The sequence below is a fragment of the Octopus sinensis genome, linkage group LG15 (assembly GCF_006345805.1).
Source record: "Octopus sinensis linkage group LG15, ASM634580v1, whole genome shotgun sequence".
Taxonomy (NCBI): domain Eukaryota; kingdom Metazoa; phylum Mollusca; class Cephalopoda; order Octopoda; family Octopodidae; genus Octopus; species Octopus sinensis.
The window spans coordinates 16,924,582-16,947,456 of record NC_043011.1 but is presented as its reverse complement, the minus strand read 5'-3'; the positions used below and the strand labels follow the sequence as shown (position 1 = coordinate 16,947,456).

Sequence of the window (22,875 nt, the reverse complement as noted above, 5' to 3'; positions counted from 1 at the left end):
GAAATTGCTTGGGGACTTTATGATTGGCTAGTCCTTTTGATAGCCAATTGAATTTCCACAAGTGTAAGTAGGTCACTCAGTTGATAGTTAGTGGGCACCTGAGGTAGCTAGTTTATTGCCTTTACATTTATCTGTGAGGGGCAGAAACAGTTCTTTGTTTTTCTTGACACTATTTATTCAACTTACATAAAATCAAAGGAGCCATTTCTGCAGCACGTCTCATTGTGATCAAGTTTATGTGGAAACACCATGAACGATAAATCAATATATGCTCCTTGGACAATACTGTCGGTATCATTGAACTACATTTTGTGATTCAGAAAAAAATATTTATTTTTGTCATAAATTGTTTAGAGTTTTCTGTACAAGTATAAATAAGAGGGGCGTTCAATAAGCATTGCCTCTGACCCACTTCCCATAGCAGTAGAGCAACAAGACTTGGCACAGTTATTAGTCTTTTTCTACATAGGAACCACTCAGAGTTTCGCATTTCTCCCATCGTTTGATGCAGCTCTGGAGACCGTATTTGTTTTCAATGGATGAAATTTTTATGTTCATCATTCTTGTTTTATGGCACCCAGGCCTCTAAAGCATTAAATATGAGAGTTAAAAAATGAAAAATAAACGTTTGGCTTCATTCTCAGGAAACTCTTGGGGTTCACATTATTTTATTTTGTACTTTCATTTCCTGGGAATGATGAGTTTCAGGGAACTGAGAAATCCTATTATACAAACACACATGCATTCAGACAGTGTGCATATATTCAACTTACAGCACCAGCGAATGATCATACACACATACACATTGAAAGGTCACACAGAAAAATCAAATGAAACACATATTTCTAAAGCAGTTATGAAGATAGACATGCATACTTATATATATGAAATACACGGGATGATAGTGTTTAAAACACAAACAAAAATCGGAGGCTACACCCAAAAGAAGATTATTCAGCTGATTAGCAAAAATTCAATCACCAATACATAAATCCTTAAATCCTTAAAAATGATTCAGCCCGAAGGCTGCGGCCATGCTGGGGCACCACCGTTGAATGAGCTACACTAGTATGTGAATCAACCGCTGATACGTGGCACCTGGTCAACAAGGGAGTTCGATGCCACTGCCCGCATCTGTGTCTCCTGCCGAGAGGTACATTTATCTGGAACCCCCGACAAGAAGAGATCCAGTTTAGTTTTAAAGAAACCCACATCCACACCATGCAAGTCTCTCAGGCATTTAGCTCATGAGTATGTGGCTCCTTCTCTTTGCTCTCTCATCAATACGAAAATGGCCCCTGCTCTTCTCAACTGGCTAGCTATATATACTCTCCACATAGTCTACCAAAATCACCTGACTCTTCTTTCATAAACTGCATCTGGTCACACCTCTTAAAATATATATTTAATATTTCACTCAGTCTTTTCTTCCCAGAATGAAATTATAGCTCTCTTGGAGGTCTTGTATACACACATACAAACTTCCTTTGCAAATAATGGGTTGCACATGTTCAAACTATGCATAAACTGCATCACTCCCAGAACTGATGTAGAGTCAGCAAATGTTAGAAGCATTGTCCCTTCTTTTGTAACTAACTTAGAAATAAAAGGACTGCTTTTGTAGTATTCAGCCTGAATACTCAGATTTCTACTTTTAGAAAAAATTCATTCAACAAAAACTGGCTGAAATCTACATATAAGATCGTAAATATTTTGTATTTCAGATAATTTCATATCATATGAACCTTTATAGAGTTGCTTTACTAACTGGAAACTGCAGCAGAATCTCACTCAAGTCAGACTATCTCCTTAAAAATAGGGAATATGGATCATCTTGGATATACTATCGGTGAAAAATATCAAGTTGTATGGTCATAGCTGAAGTGTTTTTTCTCATAGGGCCATTCACTCAAGGCTACCTTTGAGTTATACCAGAGGTTCTCAACCATCTATTATCTATGGACCCCTTTGATTACTATTTTATTCTGGTTGACCCTAATTGCCATTTGATATTTAAAAATTGGTTTTATAGAAACTTCTTTCAAAATTTCTATTTTGTTTTATACACATTCACTCATGTAGGTTGAACCATGTAAAATATTAGAGAAAGAAATCTAGTTGTTTCTTGTAAGACATACCAGTACCTACATCTAAGAAAAATTTTTTGTGAGTCCCTTTGAATACTATTGCGGATCCTCAATTTACTATTTTGTTGCATGAACCCTACAAAATCTTATATGGATCCTCAGAGACCATATGGGCCCTGGTTAAGAACTACTGGGTGAGACAATAGAAAGGGTAAAATGTAGAAACCTCCTTCAGTCATGAACCCCCTTCAGTCATGCCCATTGGATTGTACCTCCAAGGTACAAGTCTAGGCAAGTTTGTTTCTGGAAGGCCAGTAGTTGCTCATGCATACCGGCTTCCTCTCTCCACATCACCAATGTTATCCAAGGGGAAAGCAAAGGGCAATACAACTTGGCACCAGTAATGTCGCAACACATTTCAGCAGCAGAGGGAACGGAAGCAACATGTCCGGGAATTGAATTCCCTACCTCATGGTTGCGAGCCTGATAGTAACATGTGTTATTATTCAAACATAAGCAACTCCATTTGTCTGTTTCATACTCTTTTACTCTTTTACTTGTTTCAGTCATGTGACTGTGGCCATGCTGGAGCACCACCTTTAGTCGAGCAAATTGACCCCAGGACTTATTCTTTGTAAGCCTAGTACTTATTTTATCAGTCTCTTTTTTGCCGAACCGCTAAGTTACGGGGACGTAAACACATCAGCATCGGTTGTCAAGCGATGTTGGGGGGTATAAACACAGACACGCAAACATGCACATACATATATATATATATAATATATATATATATATATATATATATATATATATATATATATATATACATATATATGATGGGCTTCTTTCAGTTTCCGTCTACGAAATCCACTCACAAGGCTTTGATGGGCCCACGGTTATAGTAGAAGACACTTACCCAAGGTGCCAGACAGTGGGACTGAACCCGGAACCATGTGGTTGGTAGACAAGTTACTTACCATGCAGCCACTCCTGCGCCTATATATATATATATTATATATATATATATATATACATATATATATATATATACATATATACGATGGGCTTCTTTCAGTTTCCATCTACGAAATCCACTCACAAGGTTTTGGTCGGCCCGAGGCTATAAGTAGAAGACACTTATCCAAGGTGCCATGCAGTGGGACTGAACCCGGAACCATGTGGTTCATAAGCAAGCTACTTACCACACAGCCACTCCTATAATGCAAACATTATATATATTCTATGTGCAACAGTACATTATAGTTAGCATGTACATGAACGTTTGAAATTCCGCATGCAAAACAGAGACCATAGAAGAAATAAATCTTAATAGAAAACTTGCATAAAATACTTGCAAATACATCTCACTTGAATTATCCCCAACGAGAAGGGCATTAAGCTGGTACAATTAATAGTGCCCTGGAAAAAATACTCAGCAACATTTCTTTTTCTGCCTTCAAATCCTGACAACAACAGCTTTTTCTTTACACCCTTTCAAGGTTAATAAAAAGAAAGTAACTATCAGATACCGGGGTCATGTAATTCTGTGCCAAAATTTTGAAACAATTATTACCTGCGAGCAATCCCAACAAAATGCATTTATGCATAAAAGAGAAAAGCAAGCGTCATTTGACAATAAATACAAGCAAATCACTATTAAATTATACATGGAGATATCAAGCCATTTTAAGAGCATGTCCTTGAAATGTTACTTTCTATGAAGTATGACAAGGTAACCAAAATAATCCAGAACAACGTGTAAAAATCCTGAAAAAATCTCATCACTCTAAAGATAAATATACCAGTAGAAATGGGTGTCAGTATTGTTGTTTGAACATAAAAATATAAACAAGGAATAAACTCAAGCATAACCAGTCTGACATCATTAATGGGATCACAAAATAAAATTAGACTTTGTTCTGGATATCAACTGGTTAGGGAAACAACAAAGATGTTTTATGAATTATATATATTCTATGTGCAACAGTACATTATAGTTAGCAAGTAATTGCTTGCATGTATGCAGCCTAGCAGGAACAAGCACTTGGTATGCAGTAAGTGAAGAAAAAAATACGAAAAAAAGAAATGGCAGATTCCTAAGTGGTTTCTCTTAGAATTTTTAGTGCAAACATTGTATATGTGAATATGCAAGAGGGTGTGCATGCATGTACAAGTGTTTGTGTTACAGAGAGAGAGAGAGAAAGAAAGATGGAGAGAGAGAGAGAGAGAAAGATGGAGAGAGAAAGAGAGAGAGAAAGATTGAGAGAGTAAGATAGAGAGAGACAGAAGAGGAAATTGAAGGAAAAGCTGAGAATTTGTGCTTATGCATGAATGTCTAAAACCATGTGTTTTTGTGCATGTTCTATAGCTCTTGTGAGATTCTCTGCATTTTAACAACCAAATAAGTAAGTAAATAAAAAATATATATATATATATATATATATATATTGATAGAGTGTAAAACTTCTCTCATCTTTTCAACCTGAAATTGTGCAAAATTTCTACCACGTTCTTCAAAAGGTGGGAAAAAAAAAAAAAGAATAAGAAAACGTTCCCACTGCAGTTTTTAGAGCTATGGAGTTAATTCACAACACCCATTTATTTTTAGGTTTGGGAGATATTTCTGAGAAATATACATTTTTAGGAAATAGAAACAACTGATTAAATCTGTCTACAGCATGCCAAAATGGAGAAACTGTCAGAAAATTGCCGATGATGGTCATTATACTGAAGGCTAAAAAAATGACGATTATGATGATAATGATGAGTTTTAATATATTTGACAACCATATTCTTCCTAGGTTTTGATACGGTAGAAAGTATTTTGCAACTCTTTCAAGATAATCATCATTTCTATCTTTTATTAAATTCCAAAGATATCTTCGTTTTGGTTTCCACATTAAATTCCTATCTTCAAAGGAAAAAGTTTTTCTACTGTAGTTCCTAATATTAGCGGCTGCTTATTTCACTGTGACTATCGGAGATGGTTTTTCTAGCCTGCTCACTACTATGTGTAGCATCGATCACTGATACTCACCTATTCAAAGCAGCACTAATGGTAACATAATCTCAGCACACATGTATTTGCTCCAGCTGATGACTTTTACCATTTTTAGACATCCGTATCTTCATCTCATTTCTGATTTAGCATGACAAAAAATATAATATCTATCTATATTGAGAAAGGGCAATGATAATACACAGTTTAAATCATGTGAAATCCTGTCCTTTGACAAACGAAGGTTATTATTCTGCTTGATCTCTCACTCTAAATGGAAACTAAACAGAAGCTATCAATTTATTATAAAATGTTTGTTGTTTGCCACGGTTTTCAGATATGAATAACTTTTCTTAAAGATTACATACAATTTGTATATCTTTCTGATACGAAACAGCTAAGAGGTATAAAATTTGTTTTCTCGTGAAATTGCTACTTCATTTTATTAGAAGAAATTTGACATTATTTTCAGTATTGAGTCCTACATCTGTACATCTGTAAATATGCTTTTGTTATGCTTCAGCTTACTTCAAAAATATATCTTTTATCTCTTGTTTCAGTCACTGGACTGTGGCCATGCTAGAGTACCACCCTGAAGGGTTTTTGTTAATCAAATTGACTCCAGTACTTATTTTTTTTAAAGCCTGGTGCTTATTCTTTGAGTCTGTTTTGCTAAATCACTAAGTTATGGAGATGTAAACAAACTAACACTGGTTGTCAAGCAGTGGTCAAACTCAGGCAACACACACACACACACACACACATACGGATATATATGTATATATGTGCGTGTCTGTGTGTGTATATATATATATATATACATATATATATATATATATATATATATATATATATATATATATATATATATATATATATATATATATATATAATCATATCAAAGGGAAATGGAAATTAATTAAAATTTACATTTCCAGTGGTCTAACGTGTAAAAAATTTAGTCAAAAAGACTATATATTAGTCATACGATATAGTGTATATTTAAACACATAAGGAATCCACTTATAGGAATTCAACACGCTAGAAAGAACAGCTAGAAGAACCTAGCTGTTCTTTCTAGCATGTTGAATTCCTATAAGTGGATTCCTTATGTGTTCAAATATACACTATATCATGTATATAACGCCAACCACTCCGAGAGTGTAGTGGGTGCTTTTTACGTGCCACCAGCATGGGGGCCAGTCAGGCGGTACTGGCAACGACCGTTTCTGCCAGCTCCTGCCTATATATGAGGGTCGGCTAAAAAGTTCATAGGCTGACTATGGAGGAGAGATACTAGAGCTGCAAAACCTTGTATGCATTAATTTCAGTCCTTATTATTAATAACTATGTTGTTTCTTTACAGGTAAACTGACATCTGACTATTCAAAGAATGGGCTTCTCTTAGTTTTTGTCTACCAAATCCACTTACATGATTTTGGTTGGCTTGAAGCTAAGGTAGAAGACACTTGCCCAGTGTGCCAGGCAATGGCATTGAACCTGGAGCCGTGTAGTTGGCAATCAAACTACTTACCCACACAGCTATGCCTGTGCCTTCACTCCTTTCATAAAGCAGAGAACCATTAACAGTTACCGGCTCAAATAAAGATGTAGCCTGCTGAATTCCATTCTAGATGAGACAATAACCGGTTGAATAAGCTGTCAGGTAAAACTTAAAGTCCAGTCAATACAAGTTTTAATAATTATGTTACCATAGATAACAATATGATATCAAAGAATAACACGATACAAAAGCAGTATGATTTATTCTCTTGTGTGACCAAAAGCCATATTCTTGTTATTACATTGCATCCCTGACTTAAATGCATTAATGTCACTTATTTCAGTCAGACTTGCTAACAAAATATTCCTTTCTACTGCATGGTAACATGGAGAACAAGAGCAAAACCATTTCAGTAAAATATTGATTTCTAAAGAAAGAGCAAGGTTTTATATTTGATGGATAAGTTATAATAAAACCACCCACTTTCCACCAGTAACAAATTGATTCTTATTTTACCAACTCCTGACAAATGAAAGACAAAGTTGAACTTGGCAAGAATTGAATACAGACTTTAAAAGAATGTAACTAAATGTCATTGAAAAAATTTTCTTTGGCACTTGTGCATGTGCTAGTAGGGTGCCAATCTGAGCGTGATCGTTGCCAGAGCAGCCAACTGGCTTTCGTACCCGTGGCACATGAAAGGGCACCATTCAAGCGTGATTGTTACCAATGTCACTTCACTGGCACCTGTGCCGGTGACATGTGTAAAAAGATTCGAACGAAGTCATTGCCAGTACCACCTGACTGATCCCCATGCTGGTGGCACGTAAAAAGCACCCACTACACTCTCGGAGTGGTTGGCATTAGGAAGGGCATCCAGCTGTAGAAACCTTGCCAGATCAAGATTGGAGGCTGGTGCAGCCATCTAGTTTGCCAGCTCTCAGTCAAAATCGTCCAACCCATGCTAGCATGGAAAGCGGACGTTAAACGATGATGATGATGATGATGATGATGATGATGATGCTCTCCTGACTCTGTCAATCCAGCTAGTTTATTCAAAATACTAATAATTGCAATAACCGTTTAATGTTAAGATTTGTAAAATGACTGTTTAATGACTGAAACAAATAAAAGATTAAAGACTAAAGTTAACATCGGATAAAGAAATGCTGAATAAGCTGTTGTTTAACTCCTAATGATCTTTGATCCAGCATCAGGGACTCTGCTGTCAAATGTCTCATCTAATCGCATCCTTTTTGTCCATTTATTCTGAAGATAATCGGAGGGGCAGAGTTTTCTAGCCCACCTTCCATTGGATCCTGTCAAATGCAAATATCTTCAATTAATTTGGCTAGATCCTCAAGTAAGACTAACCAATCCCATAGATGCCATCCAGCCATCTTGATTGTGGTCTACACTTGGGTCTCCTGCTAGTTGGTTTTTGACTGTAAAATCTGTCCAGTAGTTCTTTCCTGAGACCTCCTTACCACATGTCCATAGTAATGGAGCTGTGGTTTCTCAATTTGGAGAAGCAACAGCTCTACATGGAGTACCTCTCTGATCTCTTATTTACTCACTTTATCAAATGACATTACTGTCAAAATGTGTCCTTCTTTATTTAAGAATTCTTAGAGATTATATGTTCTCATTGTGTGGAAGCACATGGCCTAGTGGTTAGAGCAGCGGACTTGCAGTTGAGGGATTGTGGGTTCGAATCTCAGACCGGGCGATGTGTGTGTTTATGAAAGAAACACCTAAGCTCCACGTGGCTCCGGCAGAAGATAATGGCGTAACTTCTGCTGACTCTTTCGCCACAACTTTCTCTCACTCTTTCCTCCTGCATCTTGCAGCTCACCTGCGATGGACCGGCGTCCCATCCAGGTGGGGAACCTATACGCCAAGAAACCAGGAAACCGGCCGTTATGAGCAAGGCATGGCTCGAGAAGGAACAAACAACAATATGTTCTCATTCTGGAAATTGCCTTTATGTAAATCAATGAAGATGCTTCAATATGATTGTTTATAAAAAGGCAAATCTCCTCCAGAACTCACTCTCTCTTATTAGAAAATAAAACAAAACATCTTGGACAAAGTATTGATGGATATAAAAAAGGACACAATGGCCGTGGATGTCTGGAAATCTTTTATTGATAAGTCCTGCTCAAGTGAGACTACTATTAGGATTACTTTCCTTATATCCTTATTTGCTTAATAGAAAAACAAGACTTTACCTCAATAGCTTACCTATTTCTTTACTACCCACAAGGGGCTAAACACAGAGGGGACAAACAAGGACAGACAAAAGGATCAAGTCGATTACATCGACCCCAGTGCGTAACTGATACTTAATTTCTCGACCCCGAAAGGATGAAAGCAAAGTTGACCTCGGCAGAATTTGAACTCAGAACGTAGCGGCAGACGAAATACCTATTTCTTTACTACCCACAAGGGGCTAAACACAGAGGGGACAAACAAGGACAGACAAACAGATCAAGTCGATTACATTGACCCCAGTGCGTAACTGGTACTTAATTTATCGACCCTGAAAGGATGAAAGGCAAAGTCGACCTCGGTGGAATTTGAACTCATAACGTAAAGACAGACGAAATACAGCTACGCATTTCACCCGGTGTGCTAACGTTTCTGCCAGCTCCTGCCTATATATGAGGGTGGGCTGAAAAGTTCATAGGCTGACTATGGAGGAGAGATACTAGAGCTGCAAAACCTTGCATGCATTAATTTCAGCCCTTATTATTAATAAATACATTGTTCCTTTATAGGTAAACTGACATCTGACTGTTTAAAGAAGACTTCAGATCTAACCAGTAGCAACTTCGCTTGAAAATGGACAAAATTTGGCATGGTGGTGTTATCAAAAACCTGCTGAAAAATATAATACAAACAACATTCGTGCTGATATGGTTGCTACAATATTGGATGTCACTCCAGCTTCAACAACAGTGCAAAAGTGGGCAGCTGTATTCAGGAGGCGGGGTTAAGAGTCTTGAAGATGACTCAAGATCTGGATGTCCTGAAACTGCCACCACTGAGGAAAACATTGATCATATTCACTACAGGCAATTGATGATAAATCGAATAGTTATTAGCATATCCCGTGAAAGTGTTGAGAATATTCTGCACAACGAAGGTGGCATGATGTTCTGTTCAGGTTTCTGTTCAGTGAGTGTCATATCTATTGACACCTGATCAAAAGTGTACCAGGCTGATCCCATTATGAGAAAATTTGTCATTGTTTGGGGTAGATCCAGCTCATTTCCTTGTACATTTCCTAACCCAGGATGGGTGTTGGCTTAGAGACAATTCATGTGGTGAAAACACCCATCCTCACCTGCTCCAAAGAAGGCCAAGGTCGTTCCACCTGCAGGAAAGGTGATGGCCTCAGTTTCTGAGGATGGAAAAGATATTGTATTTATTGACTATCTTCAAAAGGACCACACCAGCAATGGAGTGTATTGTACCAACTAGCAGCGGCAGTTATGAAAGTCTATCAAGACCAAATACCGAGGAAAACTGATGAAAGGTATCTTGTTTCATTAAAAGGCGGTGAGCTGGCAGACACGCTAGCACACCGGGCGAAATGCGTAGCAGTATTTCGTCTGCCGCTGCGTTCTGAGTTCAAAACCCAGCAAGGTCGACTTTGCCATTCATCCTTTCGGGGTCGATTAAATAAGTACCAGTTACGCACTGGTGTCGATATAATCGACTTAATACCTATGTCTGTCCTTGTTTGTCCCGTCTGTATTTAGCCCCTTGTAGGTAGTAAAGAAATAGGTATTTCGTCTGCCGCTACATTCTGAGTTCAAATTCCGCCAAGGTCGACTTTGCCTTTCATCCTTTTGGGGTCGATTAAATAGGTACCAGTTACGCACTGGGGTCGATATAATCGACTTAATCCATTTGTCTGTCCTTGTTTGTCCTCTCTGTGTTTAGCCCCTTGTGGGTAGTAAAGAAATAGGTATCTTGTTTCATTAGGACACTGCTCCAGCACACAAGTCCTTGATTTCAATGACTGTTGTGCATGATTGTGGCTTTGAACTGGTTGATCAACCCCTACCCCACACCCACTTATTCTCTTAATCTGGCCCCATCTGATTATCATCTGTTCCCCAACTTGAAGAAACACTTGGCTGAGAACCGGTGTCACAGTGAGGATGACATCATAACTGCTGCTGATGACTTTTTTTACCAAAAGGATGAAAGGTTCTTCATTAATGGGGTCCGAGCATTGCAATATATGAATGGAAGGAGTGTGTGAACCTCAAGGTGCAGCACTATACTGAAAAAATAAACTTCCATGAAAATATCTTTATCAGCCTAAGAATTTTTCAGCCAATCCTGGTAGGCGCAGGAGTGGCTGTGTGGTAAGTAGCTTGCTTACCAACCACACGGTTCCGGGTTCAGTTCCACTGTGCAGCACCTTGGGAAAGTGTCTTCTACTATGGCCTCGGGCCGACCAAAGCCTTGTGTGTGGATTTGGTAGACGGAAACTGAAAGAAGCCTGTCGTATATATATATGTATATGTATATGTGTGTATATGTTTGTGTGTCTGTGTTTGTCCCCCCAACATCGCTTGACAACCGATGCTGGTATGTTTACATCCCTGTTACCTAGCGGTTCGGCAAAAGAGACCGATAGAATAAGTACTAAGCTTACAAAGAATAAGTCCTGGGGTTGATTTGCTCGACTAAAAGGCGGTGCTCCAGCATGGCCGCAGTCAAATGACTGAAACAAGTAAAAGAGTAAAAGAGAAAGAGAGTATATATATAAAAAAAATAATTCATATTTTTTTTCTAGCTCACAGAGAAAATACTCGAAATCAAGATGAAACAGTTTCTCAAAGAGATACTAACAAGCAACAGTTCTCTCACAAGTAGTTCCTTGTTCTATCTCTACTGAAAAAAAAACCCCCAACAAAAAACAGATGAAAAAATAAAGAAGTATATCGTAAATGCAGTAGCTACTTTTCCTCTCTGCTGATCAAAATAAGCCTGATTTCTAATGTCATTGCAACATATTTTTAATGCAGATTTTCTCCAAGTAGAAATTTTCTTCAGAAAAATAGGACATGTCTAGTTAAAAATGAATAATAAATAAATAAATAAATAATAAACAAATAAATATAAAAAAAACAAAACACATTTTCCTGTGGCGAATAGCTGTTGACTGACTTGCAAGTTCAAATGAAATGTAAAAATCACAAAGGAATTGTTACTTTTTACCGCTACAGAATATTTTTTTTTGAAGTGATGGTTGTTTTTATATTTGAAAGAATGTTTCCAACACTACTTCTGCATCCAGTTGTGTGGACATGCACTTTTATGATTATTATTATGGAAATGAATTAAATCATATAAATTAGTTCACACGTGCACACACTCATGCACACACACACACACACAAACACACATAAACACACACACACACATTCAGGTATGCATATTTACACATGTGTGTGCTCATACAAACATGCATGCAAACAATTGTAAGCTAATGATTTTTTTGTTTTTTTTTTGTTATTTCTATATCAGCTTTTTAACTGCTGGCAGAATACATTCACTTAAAATTCTAAATTGTTGTAAAACTAATATATTTAATACCACTGAAACTGTGTTAATCTAATTTGGCAATGTATTACAGCAAGCATTTGAGAGTTTTGTCCTTTTTGATGTTTTTATTTCAAAACTGAGTTTCTTCGTCTCCCTCCAGTGTTGACAAACTATGCTAATAAAGGAACCTCTGTACCACTGCTTAACCTACTAGAATTAGCAGTCAAAGGCAGCAAGCTGGCAGAAACGTTAGCACGCTGGGTGAAATGCTTAGCAGTATTTCGTCTGCCGCTACGTTCAAAGTTCAAATTCCGCCAAGGTCGACTTTTCCTTTCATCCTTTCAGGGATGATTAAATGAGTACCAGTTATGCATTGAGGTCGATGTAATCGACTTAATCCATTTGTCTGTCCTTGTCTGTCCCTTCTGCATTTAGCCCCTTGTGGGTAGTAAAGAAATAGGTATTTCGTCTGCTGCTACATTCTGAGTTCAAATTCCACTGAGGTTGATTTTGCCTTTCATCCTTTTGGGGTTGATAAATTAAGTACCAGTTATGCACTGGGGTCGATATAATCGACTTAATCCGCTTGTCTGTCCTTGTTTGTTCTGTCTGTGTGTAGCCTCTTGTGGGCAGTAAAGAAATAAGAAACGTTAGCACGTCAGGTAAAATGCTTAGTGGTATTTCGTCTGTCTTTACGTTCTGAGTTCAAATTCTGCCGAGGTCGACTTTGCTTCTCATCTTTTCGTGGTCGATAAATTAAGTACCAGTTATGCACTGGGGTTGATGTAACTACCTTAATTCCTTTGTCTGTCCTTGTTTGTCCCCTCTATGTTTAGCCCCTTGTGGGAAATAAAGAAATAAGAATTAGCAGTCAAATTTCACTCTCAAATCACACTAAATAAATAAATGAAAAATAGAAAATTGAAAAATATGGAGAATATCTTGGAAATCTAGTCAAAGAATATGCAAACACACATTTCGTAATGTTGTCTTAGACACATATAGTGAAAATATGCGATGGTCACAGCTGGAATACCTCTGATTTTAAGTCAGTTTAATCAGGGCTGACTTGGGTGCAACAACTGTGTGTCAATGTGTGGTAAGAAGTTTGATTCCCAGCAACATTGTTCTGGGTTCTTTAACAGGGCTCAAAAAATACTGAAGGACCACTGCAATAAGTGTGTAAATCTGAGAGGGGAATTTGTTGAATAAATTCAAAACTGAATAAAATCAGTTTCTTTCAGATTGGTTATTCTGTGTTGATGGGTTTAATGAATTGAGAAGGCCAATTGTTGTTTTAAAAAAGGTGGGAATTAACTTTATAATGAAAAATTTGTGGAGGATATGGATTTTGTTGCATCTTCAGTTCTTTACATTTTCTTTGTAGGTTAGAAATAGATTCCTTTCTCTGATGGTAAGAAATTGAAGAAATAGAACCAAGAATAGATATGAATGAAAGAATGAATGAATGGATGTATGGCTGCATGCATGCATGAATATATATAGTTATATATCCAGTAAAGATTGGCTAAGGCAGTATTTCAATTGAGCTGGTGTATATATAATAGAATAAAGGTATAAATAAGCAAACATCTGGTACCAGGTCAGATTATGACATTTATATATTTAAACATTGACAAAACTTGAGGGTGGAAATGAATGTGACAAGAATTTAGATTACTAAAGGTCAATAAAAGATCTGTTGAGGAATGTTCATAATGGTTGTGATATAGGATGATATTCTCTTGGAACAGTTCTGATTCTACAATGGCCAGATTTATCTACTGATACCATACTTTAGCCTTACAATGCTTGACATAAATCCACCCACCTCCACCTTTCCCATTCAAATAATCCTCTCTTAGTAATGGGGGCTTTTTGCTCTTCTCTTGTTTATTTATTTATATATATATATATTTTTTGGCTTTCAAGTTTATATGACAACCTCACTAACACCAGTTGCACAAAAAAAAGTACCCAGTCACTGTCAAATGGGTGGTGTTAGGAGGGACATCCAGCCACAGTAATCATGCCAAATATCAGACTAGAGTTAAAAAGATGAAAGCTTGCTTGTTACAGTTACATACACCACTAAAAGGCCCCGTCCAAAACCATCATTCAGGGCACAGTTGAGGTAGGGTGAAAGAGAATACAACAGCAAAAATCTTGGTCTGACGACATCAAGGACTGGAGAGGTCATAATACCCAACCCTACTCTACATGACAGAGAACAGAGATGCGTGGGGATGGCTGACTGCAAAAGCATCAAGAGTAGCACCCCCAATAACTGGCCGCATCAGTTAAGGGACCTTGATGATGTCAGGCAGACAGCTATTCACATACATACATATATGTGTGTGTGTATTCCTACATGTGTGTGCTTGTGTGTGTGATTGTGTGTGTGTGTGTGTGTGTGTGTGTGTGTGTGTGTGTTGTGTGTGTGTGTGTGTGTGTGTGTGTGTGTCTGTGTGTGTGTCTTTTCATTGATGTTGCTTGATTAACACTGTTTGGTCAATGGTGATACTCATATATGGCCTGGAGTTACTTCAGCTTTTCAGTTGCAACAGTCAGCAATAAGGAATGTTATTATGAGAGGAAGCCAACCATAGAACATTACTTCAAGGAGTCTCAACCAATCCATACAAGCAAGGAGAAAGCAATTTCTAAAATAATGACGATTTTTACTTTATACAGAGAATAGAATGTCACTTTCTAAAGGTGACTTTCCAAATTGCATATAATTGTTTCCACTATTTAAGAGACCATAAACTTAGATGGAATAGATCTAATTTTGGAGTAACCAGATATTGAACATAATGCGAGTTTATATTTATTATTCAGTAGATATAATCTGCTTAATTTAAGCAGTCTTATGCTTGCAAATGCAATGGATCTAAAACTCAAGTGCACTCTAGATATACAACTCTGATAAGAAATAATTCTCTCAAGGTTGGTTATGGTGGATACAGTGTGACAGTTAGCAACATTGTGATATGATTCTTAAGAAGGAATTACATTGAATGCACTTGTTTAATAATCTCTTGGTATTTGTTGCTGCTATAGAGCTGTTTTCTCTCACTCATCTTCACATGATAGTCTTCCACCTTAATAGCAAATATACTGTAAACATTTCTTTGTCAGATTTATACAACCATTTCTATTTCTGAAATCCTATTAAGTATTAATCTGTACACGGGCAGAATAGGACTGCCGATATTTGTCTTATAGGCATAGAAATGTGAATGGATGATGGTATATAAGAACAGCCGATGAGAACACAAGCAAGATTCTTCAAATAATAACAGTTTCGGAAGAATATATTCAAATGTATGTGATATAGGCAATGTGATATAGTTCTTAGGTGGAAATTATATTGAATGTACTTGTCAATTAATCTCTGAGCATTCATTACTTTTAAAGATTAGTTCTCTTTCAGCTATGTTCCTTTTTGAAAAAGAATGTCTAGCCCAAAATTCTCATTTTGGATCTAAGTCTCTTACAGTTTTAGAAATATTCCTGTCCAAAAGTTTCAAATATTAAATAGATATATTAACATCTAGCAGCTAGTATCTGGTATATCAAATGCTATGATGTTCACATCATCTAGGGAGATGTTTATAGTACCATAGATCAGGATTATTATTAACTAGCACTATGACCTGGCAATGCTGGGTCATAGTGCTAGTGCATGCATATACAGCTGTGTGCATACACACATACACGCGAGTACTGTCCAAATCTCCAGCCAATCCCATACAGCTAGCTGGCATTCAATTGGCGTATCAAGTTTTGGGCATTTTGATTGGGTTTTGGACAGAAAATTCACAAAAAAGTCACTTCTATTGATTTTTTAATGGCTTTGCAGGGTGACTGGGGAAATGTAAAGATGTGCACGACCACCCTTGAACGGTTTTAAATGACCATAGAAAGTGCGAGCCCTCTAACTGAAAAATTGTGGATTTGTATAAAGGACACACACACAGACATTTTGCCGTTTTTATATATAGAGAGATATCTTTATTACACATAATTTGGGAAATAAATAGAGAATTTCTTTATCTTACTTCCAAAATGTTTAGGCACTTCTTTAGGGAATAATGTAGAAATGTTCAAGGGTAACAAATGCTGCTTTGATTGTTGAAAGGAATTGATATAATTTTGTGCAAAAGGAACAACGATGTGTATTTTGTATTGTTGCTTATGGATTGGTTGGGATTCACAAATATTATAACCACAGGAAGCTCTGCCAAGGCTGGAACAATACAGAGAAGATTAAAATGGCCCCTGCGCATGGATGACACACAAATTCGTGAAGCATTCCATATTTTTTTATAGGCGCTGGAGTAGCTTGCTTACCAACCGCATGGTTCCAGGTTCAAACCCACTGCATGTCAACTTGGGCAAGTGTCTTCTACTATAGCCTCGGGCCGACCGAAGCCTTGTGAGTGGATTTGGTAGATGGAAACTGAAAGAAGCCCGTCGTATATATGTATGTGTATATATATGTGTGTGTTTTTGTGTCTGTGTTTGTCCCCCAACATCTCTTGACAACCAATGCTGGTGTGTTTACGTCCCTGTAACTTCGCGGTTCGGCAAAAGAATAAGTACTAGGCTTACAAGGAATAAGTCCTGGGGTCGATTTGCTCGACTAAAGGTGGTATTCCTGCAAGGCTGCAGTCAAATGACTGAAACAAGTAAAAGAGTATGGGCTTTTGCATGTCTTTAAGAGTGTATTTCTTGCATTCACATCTTTATTTTGCCCCATGATAACTTAGTTTCTTTATGGCAAGAAACATGACAGAAGGTTTTATGAAGATGTCGTGACCATAAAGGGAAGGTAATAAGGCAACTTGGAAACTTCCATAGTGGTAGCCTAGATACAGTATCTGGTAAGGAAAACTGAAGAGTGCATGAAAGAAAAATGTGGTCTTCAAACACTTTTAATTTTTACTGTGTTCCATATTTTCTGACTTTGTCAAACATTTAATGTGTTAAATACATTTAGTCGGAAATTTTTGAACAAATTAAGGATAAAATTTCAAGTTTGTCAATAATTTTACTTGTCAAATACATTTATTTGAAAAATTCCCAGTAAATTAAGCATGAAATTGATTTATTTTCTATCATCATAGCAATAAAAATGAAAGCAGCACATAGCTCTAGGTGAATGTTACATTATGTGAAAACTAAATAGAAACTAAAAAGAATTCCCCCAAATATTGATGTTTTGCAGAAATGAAAATAGTGTTTAGTATCAAAAATACATATGGGCAGCATAAACATGTAGATGAACAAAACATGTTACCCAGTATTATTAATGTATTGTTATGTTATTAATATACTTTGTTATAGCAAATGTATAATAATGCCACTAGGTATAATAATATCTATCTTGGCACAGGAGGGGCTGTGTAGTAATTATCTTGCTTACGGACCACATGGTTCTGGGTTCAGTCCCACTGCGTGGCACATTGGACAAGTGTCTTCTACTATAGCCTTGGGCTGACCAAAACCTTGTGAGTGAATTTGGTAGAAGGAAACTGAAAGAAGCCCGTCGTATATGTATATATATATATATATTATATATATATATATATATATATATATATTAATACACAACTATAAGAGAGAATCCACTATGTGGACGCTCTTATGCTAGATATAGATCCGCAAAGGGAATCCACCACTAAGAATTGTTCTCAAGAAATAATTCAACACATCAAGAATGTAAGCGAGCAGGACTGGTGTGTTGAATTATTTCTTGAGAACAATTCTTAGTGGTGGATTACCTTTGAGGATCTATATCTAGCGTAAGAGCGTCCACATAGTGGATTCTCTCTTATAGTTGTGTATTAATAATATTTACTGAATCTCAGTCTTTTATATGCTAGGCCACTTGGTGTTTAAATTGGTGTTATTAAATTAACATTCAATGTTTTCACCCTTATTTTGACTTTAATTGTATATATATATATATATATGGGGGGCACAATGGCACAGTGGTTAGGGCAGTGGACTCGCGGTTGTAGGATCGTGGTTTTGATTCCCAGACCGAGCGTTGTGAGTGTTTAGTGAGCAAAAACACTTAAACCTCCACAAGGCTCCAGCAGGGGGTGGTGGTGATCCCTGCTGTACTCTTTCACCACAACTTTCTCTCACACTTTCTTCTGTTGGCCTGCTTGCTTAGCCAGTGAGGTGGCGTCATTTGAAGGCTAAAAAACAATGCGAAGCGCATTGTGACCAGCGATTTGTAGCAACATCTGATAGCCTGGTCGGTGACAGTGATCACGGTGATATATATATATATATATATATATATATATATGTATGTGTGTGTCTGTGTGTCTGCATTTGTTCCCCCAACATCGCATTTCGGTGAAAGAGATCGATAGAATAAGTACTAGGCTTACAAAGAATAAGTCCTGGAGTCAATTTGCTCGACTAAAGCGGTGCTCCAGCATGGCCACAGTCAAATGGCTGAAACAAGTAAAAGAGAATAGAAGAGGTAATACATTTTTGTTATGAAAAATGATGTAAGGTTTATTTAGATAACTAGTAGTCTATTTGTATTTTAAATTTCAATCATATCAAAGGGAAATGGAATTTAATTTAATTAAAAACATTCAATCAAAAATTACATTCCAGTGGTCCAATGTGTAAAAAATAATTTTAGTCAAAAAGACTATATATTAGTCATACAATATAGTGTATATTTAAATACATAGAGAATGCACTTATAGGGATTCTATGCACTAGAAAGAATAGCTAAGTTCTATAACCACAAAAAATTGGGGATAAGATTCGACAGGAATAAATTTGGAAATTAAAAACATTTACTGTCTAGATTCCTTTTCTAGCACGTAGAATCTCTATAAGTGGATTCTCTATGTATTTAAATATACTATATTGTATTTTAAAGTTTTTGGTATTTTCATGTTTTATTAAATTCCTCCAAACATTTCCTCAGGTATCATTATTATGTCATTTCCTATGCATTTTATCTTAAGAAAGGAGACTTATTTGAAGGGCAGTAAGATTAGTCGTAATATTGAGTTTAACCTAAGGTGAAGTAGAATATATATTGTATTGCTAAAGAGTGGAATCTAGAAAGGCGGTGAGCTGGCAAAAGCGTTAGCACACCTGGCGAAATGCTTAACAGTATTTTGTCTGTGGCTATGTTCTGAGTTCAAATTCCGCCGAGGTAGACTTTGCCTTTCATCCTTTCGGGGTCGATTAAATAAATACCAGCAATGCACTGGGGTCGATATAATCGACTTAATCCCTTTGTCTGTCCTTGTTTGTCTTCTCTGTGTTTAGCCCCTTGTGAGTAGTAAAGAAATAGGTATTTCATCTACCGCTACGTTCTGAGTTCAAATTCCGCCGAGGTCGACTTTGCCTTTCATCCTTTCGGGGTCGATAAATAAGTACCAGTTATGCACTGGGGTTGATGTAATCGACTTAATCCCTTTGACTGTCCTTGTTTATCCTCTCTGTGTATAGCTTCTTGTGGGCAGTAAAGAAATAAGAGTGGAATTTAAGATGCCAACAACACTGTACTAGTAGGAGAATAATATGACTTCATAAAGTTAACCACAAAATAATGATAATTGAAAGGATATGCTTTCAAAGCAGTATTTATTTATGTTTGTTTATATTTATAGTACAAAATCTTTCAGACATCTTTGCCTCTCATCCTTCTGGAGTTGATAAAATAATGTAACAGTGCTGGGGGTCAATTTAATATTTTTACAAGAGATTGTAAATACAAGTAGAATTTCAAAAGAATATTAAAACTATAACCAAATTAATTATTAACACCTTCTTTGAACAATATTAGCAATGTGAATAAAAATGGTTCCTGCTTGGAACCTGAGATACTTAAAAAATTGTGAATAAGAGCACTTGTTGCTCTGCTCTATTTGACGTGCAATGATTCTTTTCATAATATGTTTACAAGCAAGTTATTTTTTAATTAGTTTTCTTACTTTCTAACATAGTAAATTCTCAGAGGCTATGCATATAGTCTGTTGAAGATAGATTAATCACATTTTATATACCACATTTCTAGATTATGTTCAACTCAAAATCAATAGCAGTATTGAATGCTAATGAAAATAATTTTCTACCACAAAATATGATCCAACATATGGTTATTAAACTAACCAGATTTAGCAGCCAAATATAGGCTGGAGAAAAAACCTGGGTTTGTGTTCAAATGCTTTCAGCAGAGTAAATGTCACTAAATTAACCTGAAATAGCTTTAACCCTTTAGTGTTCGCATTATTCTGCCAAAATTAATCCATTTTTATCCACATCGTTTTGAACTAATCCTGCATTATCTTGTAGCTATGAGATTTTGATGAGGTAGATGTTAATTTTTAAAACAATATTGTAGGGTTGGTGTGAGAGACCAGATCTGGCCAGTTTGAACGTAAAACAGGCAGAATGCTTTTGGCTGGATATGGCAGTTTAAATGTTAAAGGGTTAAAGTAGGCAGCATGCTGAGCCTACTACCCAAGTTCTCTGAGGAAAAAAAAACAAGCATTCATTCAGATCTTTTCAGTTTGAACGGCAGTTTTTTCTAGCAGTGTCATATGAAATTGTCACCCATAATTATGACCCTAGTATCGAACTATTGCATTTCAATCAGTTTTAGAGTTAGAGTTAGGGTTAGGGGTGAGGGGAAGGGTATCTTTTTTCTTCAGAAATGTAAATAAATCCAATCTGTTTCTTAAATGAGGGACATATTCATATGGCACAGAATATTTTCACCTCAATAGACATCATTGATTGTTTGAAATTGCAGAAATTGAAGAAAAAAAACAACAAATATCTTACTAACTATAGAATTTTCTCAATAAAGCCAAGAGAAAAAGATGTTTTATAAACACATTCTACCAGTATACGAAGTTTAAAAGTGTTCAGTTAAGTGTAAATTATTTTAAAAAACTGTCGTTCAAACAGAAAAGATCCATTCATTCTTGACTGGATTTGTACACAGAAATACAGACAGACAGAACTAAAATACTATGGAAATATTTTCAGTAATACCGCAGTGTATTTTTCGACATGCAGAACGTAGTTAAGTGCAGGCTAGCAACTTTAAAACAGTGAACCAAAGAAAATATATTAACCAGCAAATCAAAATTGTGCCCATAACGAAAAGGATAATCATTAGAATTGATGAGAATTTTGAAATATAAGATAAGGAGTTAAAATCTAAAATTCCAATTAGTAAACAATGAAATAGTGAGAATGCAAGACAGTGAATGTAGCTATTGGCAGTTGCAGAATATTAGGCATTAGCTCAGTTCTCTACTATTTCTTATTTCTTTATTGCCCACCAGGGGCTACTCTCAGAGGAGACAAACAAGGACAGACAAATGGATTAAGTCGATTATATCGACCTCAATGCATAACTGGTACTTATTTAATTGACCCTGAAAGGATAAAAGGCAAAATCGACCTTGGCAGAATCTGAACTCAGAACGTTGTGGCAGACTAAATACCTATTTCTTTACTACCCACAAGGGGCTATACACAGAGAGGACAAACAAGGACAGACAAATGGATTAAGTCGATTATATCGACCTCAGTGCATAACTGGCACTTATCTAATTGACCCTGAAAGGATGAAAGGCAAAATCAACCTTGGTGGAATCTGAACTCAGAACATAGCAGCAGACTAAATACCGATAAGCATTTTGCCCGGCATGCTAACATTCCTGCTTGGTTTGTTTGTCCTTGTGTCTCTTTTTCCATGCTAACATGGGTTTAGCAGATGTATTACTGAAGCATTGTTTAACAGGTGAATACATTTCTTTTCTCTAAACTGAAGCTCTTTTTTCAAGTATAGTATCTCTTATTCCACATTTCTTTAAAGGTGCAAAGATAGGTTGATCTATTGACAGATGTTCAAATTTACAAGCTACTCAGTATAACAGGAAAATACAATATCAATGAAGATATAGAGAGACTATACTTCCCATGCAAGGATGGTGGCCATGGTCTCAAATCTCTGTCTATGTCATATGAATAACTTATTGTGACACTGAAGCAATATCTACAGCAGAGGAAAGAGGCCAGTAACTATCTTGCCCAAATTTGCGACCATGGTATCAACAACATAATTACAATAGCTAATGAAGTTGAGTGGGGGAGGGTTAAGAAATAAGGGCTGAGACAGATCTCTCCCTAAGGAGCATTGACAAAAATAGTTGATCAAAAGAATAAAATAAAAAACATGAAAAGCACAAGCCAAAAAAGGAAGGGATAATATCAAAAGCTTGGCATGGATTACTGACAAGTTTATGACATCCCACTTCGTAGTTTCCCTCTATGAAATTAAAGAACAAGAGATCCCTACCATGTGCCTACAACAATAAAGGCAGAAAACATTGACAACCAACAAATGTAGACTGAAAACATCAATAACATTATTGCCAACTGTGAGAGAGTGTTTTCTAGATATTATTTTTGCATAAAACATGACATGATGGCCAGAACAGTCTGGAACAGGATAACAAAAATAAATAAATAAATATCAAGACTGATGGGTCAAAAGAATTTGATAAATAAAATAAATGCGCCCTTTTAAAGCCCAGCCAGGCTCATGGGCCCTGTTTCCCGGTTTCAATGGTGTATGTGTTCCCCAACTGGACGGGACGCCAGTCCATCGCAGCGTTATTTTTGCCAGCTGAGTGGACTGGAGCAACGTG

The 22,875-nt window shown here is 36.6% G+C and overlaps 1 non-coding gene across 1 annotated transcript; it reads left to right on the top strand.

The window, feature by feature from the left end:
• The first annotated feature begins 16,381 nt into the window (after positions 1-16,381).
• LOC115220071 lies at positions 16,382-16,486 on the top strand. The gene has a single exon (XR_003882455.1). It is a non-coding gene; the product is annotated as a U6 spliceosomal RNA (small nuclear RNA).
• Positions 16,487-22,875: the final 6,389 nt, after the last annotated feature.